Source organism: Danio rerio, chromosome 18, assembly GCF_052040795.2.
Source record: "Danio rerio strain M-AB ecotype USA chromosome 18, GRCz13ab, whole genome shotgun sequence".
NCBI lineage: Eukaryota > Metazoa > Chordata > Actinopteri > Cypriniformes > Danionidae > Danio > Danio rerio.
In genome coordinates this window covers 53817915-53837574 of record NC_141038.1, presented here as the reverse complement: position 1 = coordinate 53837574, position 19660 = coordinate 53817915, and the positions used below count along the sequence as shown (strand labels likewise).

General features: G+C 37.9%; 1 long non-coding RNA gene across 3 annotated transcripts in view; it reads left to right on the top strand.

Annotated features, from left to right (window-relative positions):
• LOC147832965 (uncharacterized) overlaps positions 1–19660 on the top strand; it is an 87542-nt gene that overhangs the window by 51545 nt on the left and 16337 nt on the right. For 2 of the 3 annotated variants that reach the window (XR_015515462.1, XR_015515463.1), the window contains one exon: positions 18943–19024. The exons of the other annotated variant lie outside the window; for it this stretch is intronic. This is a non-coding gene — a long non-coding RNA (uncharacterized LOC147832965). The remainder of the gene's footprint in view (positions 1–18942; positions 19025–19660) is intronic. 3 annotated transcript variants of the gene reach the window in all.

Here is a 19660-nt window from a genome sequence, read left to right as displayed (position 1 = left end):
AAAGTATCTGACACCACCGTAATTTACTTTAAGAAATGAATGTAAGAACGGCGCTGAGACGTTAAGAGAAGAGACAAGCGAGGCGTTCGGGTTTAGGAGGAGCTGATAAACTGAGCTTGACATGTGGAGTACAGGAGGAAGAGTGTGGATATCAATGACTGTCTTTAACTTGTTATTTATAGACACACTGGCCACTTTATTAGGTACACCTGTCCAACTGCTCATTAACTCTAATCAGCCAATCACATGGCAGCAGCTAGACATGTTCAAGACGATCTGCTGCAGGTCAAAGCGAGCATCAGAATGGGGAAGAAAGGGGATTTAAGAGACTTTGATCGTGGCATGGGTGTTGCTGCCAGACGGGCTGCTCTGAGTATTTCAGAAACTGCTGATCTACTGGGAATTTCACGCACAACCATCTCTAGGGTTTACAGAGAATGCTCCGACAAAGAGGAAATATCCAGTGAGCGGCAGTTCTGTGGGCGCAAATGCCTTGTTGATGAGGCCAGAGGTCAGAGGAGAATGGCCAGACTGGTTCCAGCTGATAGAAAGGCAACAGTAACTCAAATAAGCACTCGTTACAACCGAGCTCTGCAGAAGAGCATCTCTGAACACACAACACGTCCAACCTTGAGGCGGATGGGCTACAGCAGCAGAAGAGCACACCGGGTGCCACTCCTGTCAGCTAAGAACAGGAAACTGAGGCTACAATTCACACAGACTCACCAAAACTGGACAATAGAAGATTGGAGAAACGTTGCTGCTCTGATGAGTCTCCATTTCTGCTGACACATTCAGATGCTCGGCTCACAGCATGAAAGCATGGATCATCCTGCCTTGTATCAGCGGTTCAGGCTGGTGGTGGTGGTGTAATGGTGTGGGGGAGATTTTCTTTGGCTCCATTAGTACCAATTGAGCATCAGCGCCACAGCCTACCTGAGTATTGCTGCTGACCATGTCCATCCCTTTATGAGCACAGTGTCTCCATCTTCTGATGGCTACTTCCAGCAGGATAACACAGCATGTCATAAAGCTCAATCATCTCAGACTGGTGAACATGACGATGAGTTCACTGTACTCAAATGGCCTCCACAGTCACCAGAGCTCAATCCAATAGAGCAGCTTTGGGATGTGGTGGAACGGGAGATTGGCATCATGGATGTGCAGCCGACAAATCTGCAGCAACTGTGTGATGCTATCATGTCAATATGGAGCAAAATCTCTGAGGAATATTTCCAGCAGCTTGTTGAATCTACAACACCAAGGATTAAGGTAGATCTGAAGGGAAAAGAGGTCCAACTCGGTACTAGTAAGTGTACCTAATAAAGTGGCCGGTAAGTGTGTGTGTGTGTGTGTGTGTGTGTGTGTGTGTATATATATATATATATATATATATATATATATATATATATATATATATATATATATATATATATATATACTAGATATGTTATTATATTTTAATACATATATTTTTATAAATGTGTGATGAGAATAAGTGAGATGAGATTAATTTTACTGCATCATTTTAAAGATTATTACATATCTATACTGTAAAACAAGACAGAAAAAGTATTTTAATGGTGTTTACTCTTATAAATCATCCCTCAACACTGTAAGAGCTGGATTTAACATTTCAGCTGAATACCCACACACACTTTTTATTTCTTCCTGTCAAAAGATCTACATTAAAGCACACAGAGTTTACAGCACAACCCTGACCATGTGCATTTCATATTATTCTGTAAAAGGAGGCAAAATACATTATTTGTAGCTTTTTATACAGTGCTGAAGGCTAAAGATGAATTTCTCATACAAACAAACTGAGCTTTAGCAGAAATCTGTCCAAACACAAACACAATACATCTATCACAATACACAATCAACTAAACACTTCTGGATGTAACCGTACAGTAAATCAGCACTAAGGTACACACAGCGCTTATATCTGTGGTGTTTTAGTGACATCAGTTTCATATCCAGGTTCATTTCGCTGGATTTTTAACACTTTTAATGCCATTTTTGTCTTGCCATTGGAGTACATTCATTTACTTCTCAGACTTTGCTAACACACACACACACGCTTTATGCCTACTTTAATATTACTTTGGGTAAATGAGGTTTTATTGCTGTTTAATGCTGGTTTTAACAGCGTAGTCTGCTTTTACATCTATATGTGGAAACAGAAAGTACAAAAACAGATTGGGTCACCTGATTTTTGCTAATTTTATTTCAATTTAAAGTTGTGTTTATTGCCTGAAGCCAACAAAAAAGACTTTTAAAGATTAAATTAGTGCGTAGCTTTAAAGGAAGTCACTAAATTAATAATAAAAAAATAAAAATAAACAAATAAATGAATAATAATAATAATAAAATCAAAAACTGTAATGTATTTATTTTTTAATTAATACATTTATTTATTAACACAAAATTGTTTATTTTAATATCATCTATTAAATTAAACTGTATTTGTTTTATTTCATTTTATATTTTTTTGTAATTTGATTTATTTATTTTTGATGAATTTATAAATTTATTAACATTATACAATTTTTTAAAGTTTATTTTAATTATATCGAAATAAATTTATTTTATTTTATTTTTTATTTTATTTTATTTTATTTTATTTTATTTTATTTTATTTTATTTTATTTTATTTATTTTATTGATGCTATATGCTCATGCAATGAGGCAGCATGTGCACAAACAGTATTTAGATCCAGAAGCACAGCACAGTAAATGCGAGTAAAGTGTTGGTCAATAATGAATGAATGAGTGTATCTGACGGTCACATGAGGCTCTGATGGATTCAGTGTGCTGAGTCTCTAAAACGTGTCATAAAGCCCTCCATTAGAAACACAGCCGTCTGCGTCCGCTGGGAAATCACTTACACAGCCGCGCTGCTTTTAACTGTATTGATGTGCCACAATTAACATGATATGATATTATACACCATTATTGCTGAGTTAGAGTCTCCTGTGTTCTCCGAGATCGGGGCTGTACCATAATGCTGATTTAACAAACTCAGGATCACAGGATTCATTTCATGTTGGCAAAACTGAAACAGTGCAAACTTTGAGTATCTGGAGCTGCATCAGTGCCTGTTTTAATGATCACATGTACAGATTTACCCCAATTTCTGTTTAACGGAGAGAAGATTTCTAATCATAATAGTTTTAATAACTCATCTCTAATAACTGGTTTCTTTCATCTTTGCCATGATGACTGTAAATAATATTAATCTAGATATTCTTTAAGACACTAGTATTCAGCTTAAAGTGGCATGTAAAGGCTTCACTAGGGTAATTAGGGTAAAGTTAGGGTAATTAGGCAAGTCATTGTATAACAGTGGTTTGTTCTGGAGACAATCCAACACTAATATTGCTGAAGGGGCGAATAATATTGAGCTTAATATGACTTTAAAGCTATTAAAAACTGCTTTTATATAAAAATAAAAATAAAACAAATAAGACTTCTCTCCAGAAGAATAAAATATTATAGGAAATACTGTGAACAATTCCTGAATCTGAGACATAAACATGTACATGAGGGCGAATAAATTGAGCTGTATCTGTTCATATTTACTGATGGAAGTGCTGTAGCTGTGAATTCATCATGTATTTCTCTTCGGGAGCTCAGTTTAGTGGGTTTGGCTTTAGTTAGTAATTTTCTTTTCTTTGATTTGCATACTATATTGCATAGACCACATCTCTAGAACTGCTCGATCTTGCAGATTCGCACTCTGTAACATCAGAAAGCTCCGACCCTTCCTATCTGAACATGCAGCTCAACTCCTTGTTCAAGCTCTTGTTCTCTCCAGACTGGACTATCGCAACTCTCTACTAGCCGGGCTTCCAGCTAACTCTGTCAAGCCTCTTCAGCTGCTTCAGAACGCAGCAGCACGAGTGGTCTTTAATGAAGCTAAAAGAGCACATGTCACTCCGCTGCTCATCCGTTTGCACTGGCTGCCAGTTGCTGCTCGCATCAAATTCAAAGCTCTGATGTTTGCCTACAAAGTGACTTCTGGCTTTGCTCCTTCTTATCTGCTCTCACTTCTGCAGATGTATGTGCCCTCCAGAAACTTGCGTTCTGTGAATGAACGTCGCCTCGTGGTTCCATCCCAAAAAGGGAAGAAATCACTTTCCCGAACTCTCGCGTTCAATCTGCCTAGTTGGTGGAATGAACTCCCTAACTGCATCAGAACGGCAGAGTCACTCGCTGTCTTAGTCTCCACTTTCCTTCCTAATCTGCAATTGCCTCTCTGGCTCCATCGCTAACTGTACTACAAAACCCCCCCCAAAAAAATAAATAAATAAATAAATAAAATAAAAATTATTACTGATGGTTTTGCGTCTTACACTTCACACACCTAAAACTCGCCTACAGCACTTCTTCATTGTTGCTCTTATAGTTGTGTAAATTGCTTCCTTGTCCTCATTTGTAAGTCGCTTTGGATAAAAGCCTCTGCTAAATGACTAAATGACTAAATGTAAATGTACAAACTGCAGATATGTTGACTTATGCTTTTGTAACTTCATCAAGAAAGTTGTTTACTTATTGTTTATCTTTATTCTCTATTCTACATGATTTGATTTGCTAAATATGAATTGTTTTGTAAAAGAAACAAAAGTTGTCATCATCACACTGCCCCCTAGTGTTCATTTCACCCGCAAACTGCAGTAAAATGTATCTTTCATTTTTTATTGGCCCTTTACATTGTTTTGTGGTGTTTATTTGGTCAAGAGCTGCATGCAAATAACCCTTTAATCATCAATAATGTCCCTGTAAACATCATTAGTGTGATGAGCAAATGTTATCGTCATCATACTGCCCCCTAGTGTTCATTTTAACCCACAAACTCAGTCAAACGTATATAAAGGTTGCATTAATTGATACATTTTTTAATCATTTATGCCATATATTAATTTTTGTATGTATATATGAATCCCTTTGTTTAATAAATACTAGTTTGCTTTCTCACTTGTGTCTGTACCATCATAAATGCCGTGTCTCGTCACGCTGTAATATCAAGCATGTAAGACCGCTGGTGTTTTCTCTCCGGTCTGTGGGGCTGAAGGTCTCCGCTGATGTGCTTTTCTCTCCTGTCTGTTTCTGCGGCCGAGGGAAATTTAAAGCATTAGGAAGCGATTCTTCACTCCGGAGGAAATAGGCTTAGGCTCCGGCTGTCATCGCAGGCCAGCGCAGACTGACATTTGGGTTTATTTCCGAGCCCAAGTTCTCGTAAAAAAAAAATCCATTTGGTGCTTCAGAACAGCGGAGAAAAACAGCCTGCAATTGCTGAACGTTTGCTTGTGAAAGCTTTCAAATTGCTGCTGTTGAAGCTTTTTCTAAATGTACACCAGCAGCAGCGCCGCGTCCACAACTCTTTTACACATTCATCTTTATTTGAGTTCTTTTAAGTTGAGGTGTTACAGCGGGGAAAATAAGTATTGAACACATCATGAATAATCTTTATAAAGGAGCTGTTAACATGGAAATGAAGCAGATTTAAGTAAAAACCCAAAATATACAAACATAAAAATATAACACACTTTTCAGATGGTTTTGTTTTGTGTAATAGTGAAATGACTGTATGGGGAGAGCACTGAACTGCTCAAATTAACACTTTGGGCTCTATTTTGACGGTCCATGCGCAGAGCGCAAAACGCAGGGCGCAAACGCTTTCAGGGTGTGTGAGAACGCGTTTTTGCTAATTTACGGACGGGAAATCTGCCTTGCGCCGTGGCGCAAGGGCTAAATGGGTTGAGTTTATTTTCTTAATGAGTTATAGGTGTGTTTTGAGAATAAACCAATTAGAGTCTCATCTCCCATTCCCTTTAAGACCCAGCTGCGCTACGCCAAGAGCGCATTCGCTATTTACAGGACGCAAAGTAAGTCTAAGTGGAAAAAATGAGCTTTTCACAAGCAAACAGTTCACAGTTTATTAACAGAAAACAGTTAAACAGAGCATCTACTGCGTGAGAATGAGAGATAATGGATCTACTTTCACTTTCGCTCTTGGATAGGGAAACCTTTACACACAGACATCAATTAGCCTATAAATAATTAATTTTGTTTGTTAAGCGCAAAGATTTGTTTCAAAACTATTTCTAAATTCAGTTCTAATTTCCAGCAAACGAATAAATGAACAATAATAACAAAATGTGCTTAAAAACCTGAGTTATATCCTAAAACACATGCTGTGCCCCATATGGTCTAAAACCTGACAGGTGGACAAATCTAAGCTTGTTTTTAATAAAACAAATATAAATATGGATATAATGAATAATACTGCTAATAATAATAACATTATACAAAAGCAAATTGTTATGAATGAACTGAAAAAGCCTCCCGAGATGAAGAAGACATAACAGCAGTGATTTTTCATATTTATGTAGGCTAGAAAATAATATGTTTTGTAATATTTTAATCCTTTATATTTATATTCTATATCTATTCTTATTATATCCTATATATATCCTTAATATTTACATTTTTTCATATGTAAAGATATTTGCGTATTGCTCTCTTGTGTGTATTAAGCAGTGTGTAAGCGAGGTGCAACTCTGCGCTGGAGTTTAGACCGGGTTAGTTTTGGTCTAATGAAAAATCTATTATAGTTTCTCTAAATAGCGACGCGCCAGCGGTCCACCTCAGAACGCCTTCCTTTTTAGAGCAGAACGCCTATGGGCGCACAAATGAGCGCTAATGCATTTGCTGTTTAAACAGCGTAGCGCAACGCCTCAAAACCACTCTTGCGCCAAGCTGAAACTACCAAAAGACTACTGCGCCGCGTCTTGCGCCACACTGCGCCGGGCGTATGATCGGGCCCTTTGTATCAAAGGCAGCCTTAAGATGCCTCTCATATGGAGAATGAAGCCTCATGCAGTGCTCAGGGGTGAGTTTCTGACAGACTTCAACAGAGTGTCTAAATCTTGATGGTTCTGTGGGTCTCATCGATCAAATCTGAGCTTAATTCTGTGTTTTCTATTGGATTCGGATCATGTGATTAGCTGGGCAGCTTGATTTTTTTTTCACTGAAAGCATCTGAATATCTCTTTGGCTGTGCTTTGTGTCATTGTCTTGCTGAAACTTCCACCCTTATTTGATCCTCATCCTCCTGCTAATGGCCCGTTTCCACTGTGGTACGATGCGGTTTGATATGGTATGCTTTTAATGTGATTTCTGACTGTTGTAGCTGCGAAATAGCTCTAATCATTCAGCAGAGTGATATGGAGCTGTAATGCGCTCAGAACCTGCCGGAACTACTTTAGCTGTGCCTTTATCTGACAACTCTATTAAAAATACGAGAATATATTTGTTTTCTCTTTTTAGTTGTGTGTGTTTGTGTTTGTGTGTTTGTGTGTGTTTGTGTATGTGTGTGTGTATGTGTGTGTGCGTGCATGCATGCGTGTGTGTGTGTGTGTGTGTGTGTGTGTGTGTGTGTGTGTGTGTATGTGTGTGTGTGTGTGTGTGTGTGCGCGTGTGTGTATGTGTGTGTGTGTGTGTGTGTGTGTGTGTGCGCGTGTGTGGTGGATCAGTGTTGTGTCTCGCTGAGAGTTCTAGTAAAGCTGAAACTCTATTAGCCGCTGCTCTTCTAGTTAATGAATTCCATTAGTATGCACTAAAGAAGAAAACAACTTGGAAATGTTTAATCAATTATAATCGCTTCATCACGTCTGTGTGTGTGTGTGTGTGTGTGTGTGTGTGTGTGTTTGTTGTAAGTGCTTGTGTTTGAGTGTGTTTGTGTTGGTTGTATGCTCATATGATCTCACTTTTCTTAATAAGATTATCAGCAAACTTCATTTTGTTGCATCACTCATTCACTCATTCATATAATTCTATATATTTAGATAATAAATCATATGTTTATTACTGTCAAGAGCTTAATTGTTAATACAGTAACATTTGTTCAGTCAAATTAAATGAATGTGGTTAAAATCTAGAATATTTCATGAAGCATTGCATGATTTTATGATAAATATATAAACGAGGTCATTGCATGTTTCCCATGAGCATTTCACTTCTTACCTGTTTATTTAATGTTTGTGTTCATTTTATTTAAATGTCATTGCATATTTGAAGTATTTCAGTACTATCTAACCCATTTAATTCATGTATTATTGACAAACACGCTTCAAATTAACATTAAACTACAAGTTCAAAAATAATCAAAACAATATATATACACTCACCGGCCACTTTATTAGGTACACCTTACTAGTACCAGGTTGGAGCACTTTTGCTATCAGATCTACCTGAATCCTTGGTGTTGTAGATTCAACAAGCTCCTGGAAATATTCCTCAGAGATTTTGCTCCATATTGTCATGATAGCATCACACAGTTGCTGCAGATTTGTCGGCTGCACATCCATGATGCCAATCTCCCGTTCCACCACATCCCAAAGCTGCTCTATTGGATTGAGCTCTGGTGACTGTGGAGGCCATTTGAGTACAGTGAACTCATCGTCATGTTCACCAGTCTGAGATGATTGAGCTTTATGACATGCTGCGTTATCCTGCTGGAAGTAGCCATCAGAAGATGGAGACACTGTGCTCATAAAGGGATGGACATGGTCAGCAGCAATACTCAGGTAGGCTGTGGCGTTGATGCTCAATTGGTACTAATGGACCCAAAGAGAATCTCCCCCACACCATTACACCACCACCACCAGCCTGAACCGCTGATACAAGGCAGGATGATCCATGCTTTCATGTTGTTGAGACCAAATTATGAGCTGAGCATCAGAATGTGTCAGCAGAAATGGAGACTCATCAGAGCAGCAACGTTTCTCCAATCTTCTATTGTCCAGTTTTGGTGAGTCTGTGTGAATTGTAGCCTCAGTTTCCTGTTCTTAGCTGACAGGAGCGGCACCCGGTGTGCTCTTCTGCTGCTGTAGCCCATCCGCCTCAAGGTTGGACGTGTTGTGTGTTCAGAGATGCTCTTCTGCAGAGCTCGGTTGTAACGAGTGCTTACAGTATTTGAGTTACTGTTGCCTTTCTATCAGCTGGAACCAGTCTGGCCATTCTCCTCTGACCTCTGGCCTCATCACCAAGCCCACAGAACTGCCGCTCACTGGATATTTCCTCTTTGTCGGAGCATTCTCTTTAAACCCTAGAGATGGTTGTGCGTGAAAATCCCAGTAGATCAGCAGTTTCTGAAATACTCAGACCATATATATATATATATATATATATATATATAAACAAAAATGCAAACAGTTTATCCTAAATAAGTAAATAAATTAAAATAAATGATTAAAAAAATTATTTGATTAAATGTTGCATTAAAATGACATTAAAACAAATGAATAATAAAATAGTCAAAACTCAAATGAGGTCATTGAGGTCATTTTTAAAGTATTATCTTACTAAAGGACTAAGTATTGTCTTAGTAAAGACTGTCTTACCGCCCATTTAATTAATATATTATTGACAATTTCAAGCAATACTATCAAAATTAGATCTGCAATTCAAATGCATATATAATATATATAATTCAGAATTTTTCAACTCAAATCATTGATTATTTTTTCACCTGCTCATCCTTGAATTCAGCATCAAACATTCTGGCTAAAGTGCTTATGATAAACATCTCCTCAGACACTTGAAGAGCGTGTAATGCAGTAATGATTTCCCTCTGGAGACGCACATCTTCATGCTCCTCGCCGCTGTCTGCACACTTTTCTTTATTTAGTGGTGTGTTTTGCTCTAATATGTTGACGAGCGTCTCCCTGGTGCGTGTATTGTGTGATTGTGTAATGCACCAACAGGCCACCGTACCCCCACTGACTTTAATTATTTGCTTCTTTAGCTGCAGCTGATGGAAAACAAAAGCCAGACGACACCAAACATCACAAGCCGTTTCCTTAAAATTATACACGCTTCTCTGCAGCTAAAGGGATTTGCCTCACAATGGCGCAGATAAAAAGGATCCATTAATGATTTTTTTGCTGAGTTAATTAAAATCAAGAGGATTAAGCACAGGAAACACTTGTTGAGCTATAAACAGCAGAGGCGTCATGATGAGCGTGCAAATAAAGAGAACATGTGAGAAATGCGCACACACGACTGCTGCTTCATCTCTAAAACCAGGACAGAGTTTGCTTTTTATTGCAGAATAATATTGCATTTTGGGGCGGCACTGTGGTTAGCACAGCATGAAGGTCGCTGGTTCGAGTCCCAGCTGGGTCAGTGTGTGTTTCTGTGTGGAGTTTGCATGTTCTCCCCGTGTTGGCGTGGGTTTCCTCCGGGTGCTCCGGTTTCCCCCACAGTCCAAACACATGCGCTATAGAGGAACTAATCAACTAAACTGGCCGTAGTGTATGAGTGTGTGTGTGTGTGTGTGTGTGTGAATGAGTGTGTATGGGTGTTTCCCAGTACTGGGTTGCAGCTGGAAGGGCCTCCACTGCTTAAAACATGCTAGAATAGTTGGCGATTCATTCTGCTGTGGCGACCCCTGATAAATAAAGGGACTAAGATAAAAATGAATGAATAAATATTTCATTTAACACTTATACTACAGAACCAATGCTGCTTCCATGAGATAGTAAATAAGTAAATGTTGTTTTTTAAGGGAGCAAAATTTTTTCAAATGCATAAAAACGTTGAACATACATATATATTTATTACAGTTATTTATTTATTTAGATATTTATGAATGTTTTTAGTTAGGGTATTAAATATATAATATATTATACATTATATGCAATACATAATATAATTGTTGTTAATATTAATTTTCATAAGAAACTAAAAAATAAAACTAGTTTTTAAGATTCTATGCCAATTAATTAATTATAAAGAAAGCAAGAACCATTTTTATGAAGGAACAAAACTTAAGAATTATTTATTTATTTTATAAATAAATATTGTTTGTCATATATATATATATATATATATATATATATATATATATATATATATATATATATATATATATATATATATATATTTATATTTATATGAGCAATATCACACGAGTAGCAGTGTGATAAGGCTGTATATCGACACTGGTCGGAGGCGTGCGTTGGTTCAAGGCTGAAGGCCGAGTGCCTTAGTGTCCCACTAGTGCTGATATACAGGCATATCGCACTGCTACTCATCTGATAATGAGTTTATACAACAGTTCATCAGCATAATCATGTATATAATGAAATCAAACAGGCAAAGTCTTAAAAATCCTTTTGTATGAGGAACTACTTTCTTCCTCCATTCATTCACATCTGCAACTGACGTCAGAACAGCAGAAACCGCTGCTCATTCACCAACATCACTGTAAAGCTAGTGTTTGAATGATTCTCTAGCGTAATGTCTAAAGTGATGACAAAACAGCTGATTTTACTCACATTTTAAGATTATAAGGGTGAACGTGACATGAAATGCCACCAGTCTACAGAGATTTCCCAATATTTCTCTGCTGCAATCTGGAGATCACAACAATTAACCCTGAAAAACACTAGCTAATTGGTTAAAATATAGCACCACAACTCTTCACTGTTTTATAATGATTTGATCAGCTGTAATTTGAAATATACGCAGAGTTATTCTCCCCTATGGACCTACTATGTGCTCTCTGTCGCCATCGTGTGGTGCAACAGCCTTTGCTCTGCTCAGTATGACAGGTTGATGGCCACTATTTAAAATGTATTGCAACTATTTAGGCACTGTCCTTATAAATACACTGCATTATTGCAATCTAAACAACTACATTCAAACGCCTCAAAAGTACATCATGTTGTCCAACAGCTGCAATATTTGTCAAACTGTAGTGAGTTTGTTGATCTGCTGTCACTCTATGTGGGCGGAGTAATACACAAGGGTGAAGAGGCTGTACGAGTGCTGCTATTGCAGAATACGACACGGCTATCAGCCAATCAGATCCTGGCTTTCTATCTATCTATCTATCTATCTATCTATCTATCTATCTATCTATCTATCTATCTATCTATCTATCTATCTATCTATCTATCTATCTATCTATCTATCTATCTATCTATCTATCTATCTATCTATCTATCTATCTATCTATCTATCTATCTATCTATCTATCTATCTATCTATCTATCTATCTATCTATCTATCTATCTATCTATCTATCTATCTATCTATCTATCTATCTATCTGTCTGTCTGTCTGTGCGTTTGTGTGCGCGTGTGTGCAGGTCACAGAAGAAGAACACACTCCATAATAACAGCACACCGTAGAGCAGCTGATTCCTGCAGAGTTTAGATAAGGACAAACACACATCGCTTTCACATACACAGATGGATAAATCTGCTTTATTATATTCCAGCATGTCTACAGCACACTCATTGTTATTTATGTACCGCTTCACGCTATACAGATCGCTTCAAAACAGCAAAATAACACTATTAATAACGTAAACCTCAAGATTAGCACATATACAAAAGACTGGATGCTACTTTATGTTAGGAGGCCTTATCGTTTCTACTATGTACTTGCATCAAAAATATAAATGCATTGTATTTACTGTGTTCATAATGTTTTGCTGAAGACTTTTGTGGTGGGATTCTGCCACACTTCATGTTTTGTTTTTCCCTGTTATGATTTTGCATTATGGCACCTTGATCCATCTTCCAATAACTTTTAACCTCCAGCTTGTGTAAATCAGCCGATTCAGGCATGATATAAACACACTCTGAATCACAGCGTCACCAAACTAATTGCGAGTTAGCGAAGGACAAAAGAGGCATCTGTAAAACTTTTGGCAAATGCTGGCGCTTCCCATTAGACAGTGCAAAGAACAAAAAAAGCAGATTATAGCGGTGAAGATTATTAATGGTGTCTCGCATGGCCGCTTCTGAATACAGGATATTTAGCAGATTGTTATTTCACAGATGGGTTTTACAATTGCCTCGCGACTGTGTGTTAAATTTATACTGTTTTATAGTGTGTAGAAGGTGCTGGAAAATATTAGCCCCACAACAAAGTTCCTCATTATGTGCTTTCTGCTCCATTACTTTCACGTCAACACTGCTTTCAGGGCTGGGCTAACATCTCATCTCATATTCTGATCTTGATCTATGTTATGATATTGTACTTGTTCTGTAAATTTAATCAGTTTATTGTTTATATATTAGACTCATTCCAGAATTGTGGTTACATGAACACAACTGGAATGATGCACAAGAGATGTATGATTTATAGTAAACTGGATGCAATATTAATGTAACATCATGCAAAATGCTTAAATGGGATCATTTGATTGTTATTTGTTGTTTATTGTTGTTAAACTTGTCAACAAAATGCACCATCTGAACGTATTTCGGGTTTGCACAAATGTACACCACGTCCTCTAGTGGATTTGTCAGCTGAAATGTGCCCTGAAATGTAACCTGAGCAACGTATATTACATTTAGCCAACATGTAGGTGGCGCCCTCTAGTGGATTTATCCACTGAAATTTGCAAGGAAATGTAACCAGAGCAACGTATATTAAATTTTGCCAATATGTAGACCGCGCCCTCTAGTGTATTTGTGAGCTGAAATTTGCAACGAAACGTAACCAAAGCTATGTATTTTACATTTTGCCAACTTGTAGGTGGCGCCCTCTAGTGTATTTTTTCCAGCTGAAATGTGCCCTGAAATGTGCAACTAAATGTAACCAGAGCAATGTATTTTACATTTCGCTAACATGTAGGTGGCGCCTACTAGTGTATTTGTCATCTGAAATGTAAAATAAAATGTGCCCTAAATAAGGGATGTGAATCACTGGGTATATAGCAAATCGATTTGATTGACGACTCATAGGTTTCCAATTCAATCAAGAAAGATTTTTGTAAACTCTAAATTATTCAATTCACAATGAAATTTGATTTGTTTTGATTAACTGTTAGATTATGTAGCCAATATTGGAGTAAATAAAAAACATTTTTAGAAATCTCATGAACACTTTTGCATCACCTAGATGCAGAACTTGCAGCTGACTATGCATATACAAGAATTTTTTTTAACATTATGCATCATCATATAAGCACAAATTGTTTGTTTGTTATTATAAAATGAAATCAATTTGTGACAGACAAATGATTCAGAATGCACTTTTTAAAATTTGTAATGATGCATGAACAAGTAGGTACACTCCTACTAAACAATGCATTTCAGATTTGCAAATAATGTACACAGTGCCCTCTAGTGGATTTGTCATCTGTAACATGCAAGGAATCATACATAGGGCAACGTACACTCACCGGCCACTTTATTAGGTACACCTTACTAGAACCAGGTTGGACCCCTTTTGTCTTCAGAACTGCCTTAATCCTTCATGGCGTAGATTCAGCAAACTACTGGAAATATTCCTCAGAGATTTTGCTCCATATTAACATGATAGCATCACACAGTTGCTGCAGATTTGTCGGCTGCACTTCCATGATGCCAATCTCCCGTTCCACCATGTCCCAATGGTGCTCTATTGGATTGAGATCTGGTGACTGTGGAGGCCATTTGAGTACTCATTGTCATGTTCAAGAAACCAGTCTGAGATGTTTGGCACCGTGGTCATAAAGAGATGGACATGGTCAGCAACAATAGTGAAAAATAAATTTGCGTTAACAAGCAGTTGGACAGGTGTACCTAATAAAGTGGCCGGTAACTATAAATTTCATGTATTGCAAAAATAAATGAAGCACACATATTCAGTGAGAATATATATATATTCATATTGCACAATTCTAGTTTACCATGTGGGCCAGAAACACATGTAGTAATCTGACACTGGGCCCCAATGAGTAATTCAGAGCTCATGTTTGATCCGTGGGATGAGAATGACAACAAACTCCAGCTGAAATACACAATGTTAGTAATATTCAGTGTAGTAGGTGTTCATCTCTGCTAAAGTGTGCTTCATTGGAACAGAAAACAGAAGAGCTTTGTTTTCAGGCTCTTCAAGCATCTGCAAACAGACACTCATGAACACATTATAATTTATTTTGTGTTGACCAGCACTCACCTCGCTCCTCAATGCACAAGTGTGTCTGGATGACAGGAGTGTGTGTTTCCACACGTATTTGAGACCATCACAAGCAAATCTACACTATGAAAATTACCTTTTAATTAACATATTTTGTGATTCTTTTATTTTTTACGGAGTCGACAAATAACAAATCGACTGTTGTTGTTTTAAGAGTTCAGTCTGAGTGCAGCTTTAGTCTACCTTCGCCCTAATCATTCTGCCTCTTCACCAAGGCAAAAAAGGTAATGCACTTGGTCTTATTGAGGTGCTGAAAGATATTAAATATTCTGAATTTAATAAAAGAAACGATGCCTTTGATAAGATACGGATTCAGAAATATTGATACTCAACTTCATCAAGATTCATGAAAATGATGAAAGATTAATGCCTTTAAGGAGATTACGTACAGCTCATTTAAAGAGCTCTGAAGAAACTCTGCATAAAGATATAATAATGTACATGCTCAGTTTATTTTTTTTTTAAGCATGTGCAATTGTCAGACAAATGTGGCGTCTGTAAGAGCGAAAAAAAAATAATGTTATTAAGCAAAATACCTAAATAACAAAACTAAATATCTCATTTTGATTTATTCTGACACGGATTGTCATGAACTAATTCCTCACCCAACTGATGAAGCATGTGCTGTCATCTTTAATGAAACATTATTTGGCTTAAAAATATAATTATTCTGCAAAAAAATATGTGTACAACAAAAATACTTTGTAGATACGTTCAACATTTCGGTATAAATCTATTCAGAGTTTAAGGCACGTCAGAATCTGCAATTAAATTGCTTAATTTTGTTCATTCGTTCATTTTCTTTTCGGCTTAGTCCCTTTATTTATCAGGGGTCGCCACAGAGGAATGAACCACCAACTTATCCAGCATATGTTTTATGCAGCGGATGCCCTTCCAGCTGCAACCCATCACTGGGAAACATTCATACACATACACTACTTGCAAATTAGCCTGCCTAATTTACCTATACCACATCTTTGGATTTTGGAAACCCACGCCAACATGGGGAGAACATGCAAACTCCACACAGAAATGCCAACTGGCTCAGCCAAGGCTTGAACCAGTGACCTTCTTGCTGTGAGGTGAATGTGCTACCCTCTGCGCCACCGTGCTGCCTTCTTTATTTTACCTTTCTTCAATTTTTAGCAGATAATTACAATAGTAAGTAGTTTATTTATAACTCATTTATAGTAGAAAGCTTGTTACAGTAATTTGTTAATCTATAGAAATGTTTTAATAGAGGAGTAATTACGGTAGTTTAACTCGTTTATAGTAGAAAAGTAGTTATGGTAACTCAATACTTTCATTTTTAGTAGAAATTTTATCACAGTGACTAGTTAATTTAGCTTGTTTTTAGTAGAAAAATAACTAGTTACTTTAATTCAAAATAAAAAAGTAACTGCTAGTTACTTAATACCTACAAACTCACTGGCCACTTTATTAGGTACACCTTACTAGTACCAGGTTGGACCTCTTTTGCTTACAGAACTGCCTTAATCCTTGAAGGCAGAGATTCAACAAGCTCCTGGAAATATTCCTCAGAGATTTTGCTCCATATTGTCATGATAGCATCACACAGTTGCTGCAGATTTGTCGGCTGCACATCCATGATGCCAATCTCCCGTTCCACCACATCCCAAAGCTGCTCTATTGGATTGAGCTCTGGTGACTGTGGAGGCCATTTGAGTACAGTGAACTCATCGTCATGTTCACCAGTCTGAGATGATTGAGCTTTATGACATGCTGCGTTATCCTGCTGGAAGTAGCCATCAGAAGATGGAGACACTGTGCTCATAAAGGGATGGACATGGTCAGCAGCAATACTCAGGTAGGCTGTGGCGTTGATGCTCAATTGGTACTAATGGACCCAAAGAAAATCTCCCCCACACCATTACACCACCACCACCAGCCTGAACCGCTGATACAAGGCAGGATGATCCATGCTTTCATGTTGTTGAGGCCAAATTGTGAGTCGAGCATCCGAATGTGTCAGCAGAAATGGAGACTCATCAGAGCAGCAACGTTTCTCCAATCTTCTATTGTGCAGTTTTGGTGAGTCTGTGTGAATTGTAGCCTCAGTTTCCTGTTCTTAGCTGACAGGAGCGGCACCCGGTGTGCTCTTCTGCTGCTGTAGCCCATCCGCCTCAAGGTTGGCCGTGTTGTGTGTTCAGAGATGCTCTTCTGCAGAGCTCGGTTGTAACGAGTGCTTATTTGAGTTACTGTTGCCTTTCCATCAGCTGGAACCAGTCTGGCCATTCTCCTCTGACCTCTGGCATCAACAAGCCCACAGAACTGCCGCTCACTGGATATTTCCTCTTTGTTGGAGCATTCTCTGTAAACCCTAGAGATGGTTGTGCGTGAAAATCCCAGTAGATCAGCAGTTTCTGAAATACTCAGAGCAGCCCGTCTGGCAGCAACAACCATGCCACATTCAAAGTCTCTTAAATCCCCTTTCTTCCCCATTCTGATGCTCACTTTGAACTGCAGCAGATCCTCTTGACCATGTCATGCCAGTTGGACAGGTGTACCTAATAAAGTGGCCGGTGCGTGTATGTAACCACTTTATACCTAATTTATAGTAGAAAAGTAATTACAGTAATACTTTAGCAACTAGTACAGTGCTTACAGTAACTGTTCATCACTGTATTATTGCTCCGTCTTTACAGTAAACGTTGGTCTGGACGTCGGACAGCAGCACTGAACTCTGGACGCAGCCATAAAACATCTGAGAAATGATTTGGCTGTGACTAATTGTCTGTTTAGTGTCGGGGAGAGTTGTTAAACAGACCATTGGCTTTTAAAACCTGGAGTAAGGAACGAGATTAATTATGCAGAAAAATGTGACATTACAGCCAAGATCCATACATTCTGATATCAAAGAGGAAGAAGAGTGAGACTGAAGTGACTGGATTAAATATGAGTCAAATATTACCTGGAGAAAAGAAGTGCACTTATTAATTAATATATACATATATATATATATATATATATATATATATATATATATATATATATATATATATATATATATATATATATATATATATATATATATACACACACACACACACATACATACATACATACATATATATATATAGGGGCAGCAAGATGGCGCAGTGAGTTGAACAATTGCCTCACAGTAAGAGGGTCGCTAGTTTGAGTCCCAGCGGTGTTTCTGTGTGGAGTTTGCATGTTCTCCCCGTGTTGCTGTGCGTTTTAAAGAAAGAAAGAAAAAAAAATATATATATAAAAAAAAAAAAAAAAAAAAAAATATATATATATATATATATATATATATATATATATATATATATATATATATATATATATATATATATATATATATATTAAAGGTGTGAGATCAAGGTTATGTTTTAAACAATTAATTGTGTGTTGTTTTCAGAAAAATAAAATAATAAAAATATTTATTTTGATGTTAATTGCAATTAGGAGTAACAAGGAGTTCTTTAAATTGTCTTTATATTCTTAATGTTTTTGAAATATGGGTATAATTTTGGATAAGTATTAATGATGAACTGAAATTATGGTATTGAACTATTGAAACAGGGCGTCACGGTGGCGCAGTGGGTAGCACAATTACCTCACAGAAAGAAAGTCGCTGGTTTGAGTCTCGGCTGGGTCAGTTGGTGTTTCTGTGTAGAGTTTGCATGTTCTCCCCGTGATCGCGTGGGTTTCCTCCGGGTGCTATGGTTTCCCCCACAAGTCCAAAAACGTAGTACAGGGGAATTGGGTAGGCTAAATTGTCCCTAGTGTATGAGTGTGTATGGATGTTTCCCAGGGATGGGTTGCAGCTGGAAGGGCATTCACTGCGTGAAACATATGCTGGATAAGTTGGCGGTTCATTCCACTGTGGCGACAATAAAGGGACGAAAAGAAAGTGAATGAATGAATAAAGCATTAAACTAATTTAATTATGTATTACATCAGTGGAGCGGAGGCCCGGAGGAGGAGCCGGCGGCGAAGACGGTGACGACCGTGTTCGAGTGCGGGGAAGAGCAGTTCAATTCAGGTAAGATGAAAAACAGAATCTAAAAAATAATGCCAACGAGTTCGCGACGGGGTAAGAATACGGCGAGATCTGAAAACACGGTCAAAATCGGACGAGGGCTTTTGCTTTTCTTTTCCGGACGGCTTTTGCAAATCGTCACTTGGGTTTAGGGGAGGAGGAGGAGGAGAGTGGCTGGGTCAGCTGGGTCGGCCGCCCAGTCGATCGTTCAGTCGGACAGACGGCTTTTTACACGAGAACAGTACGTACCTCCCGGGACGTTTTTGTTGTCTCCAGAAATGTCCCCGGGGCTACGTTTCCACAATGAGTCTGGGTTAAAAAGTTGCCACAGAGGAATGAACCGCCAACTTATCCAGCATATGTTTTATGCAGCGGATGCCCTTCCAGCTGCAACCCATCACTGGGAAACACCCATACAGCCAGCTTAGCTTACCCAATTTACTTGTACGCCATGTGTTTGGAGGAAACCCATGGCAACACGGGGAGAACATGCAAACTCCACACTGAAACACTAACTGACCCAGCTGGACTCAAACCAGCAACCTTCTTGTTGTGAGGCGATTGTGCTACCCACTGCGCCACCATTATGCCTATTATATATTTATTATTATTATTATTTTAATACACTGAATAAAGTGT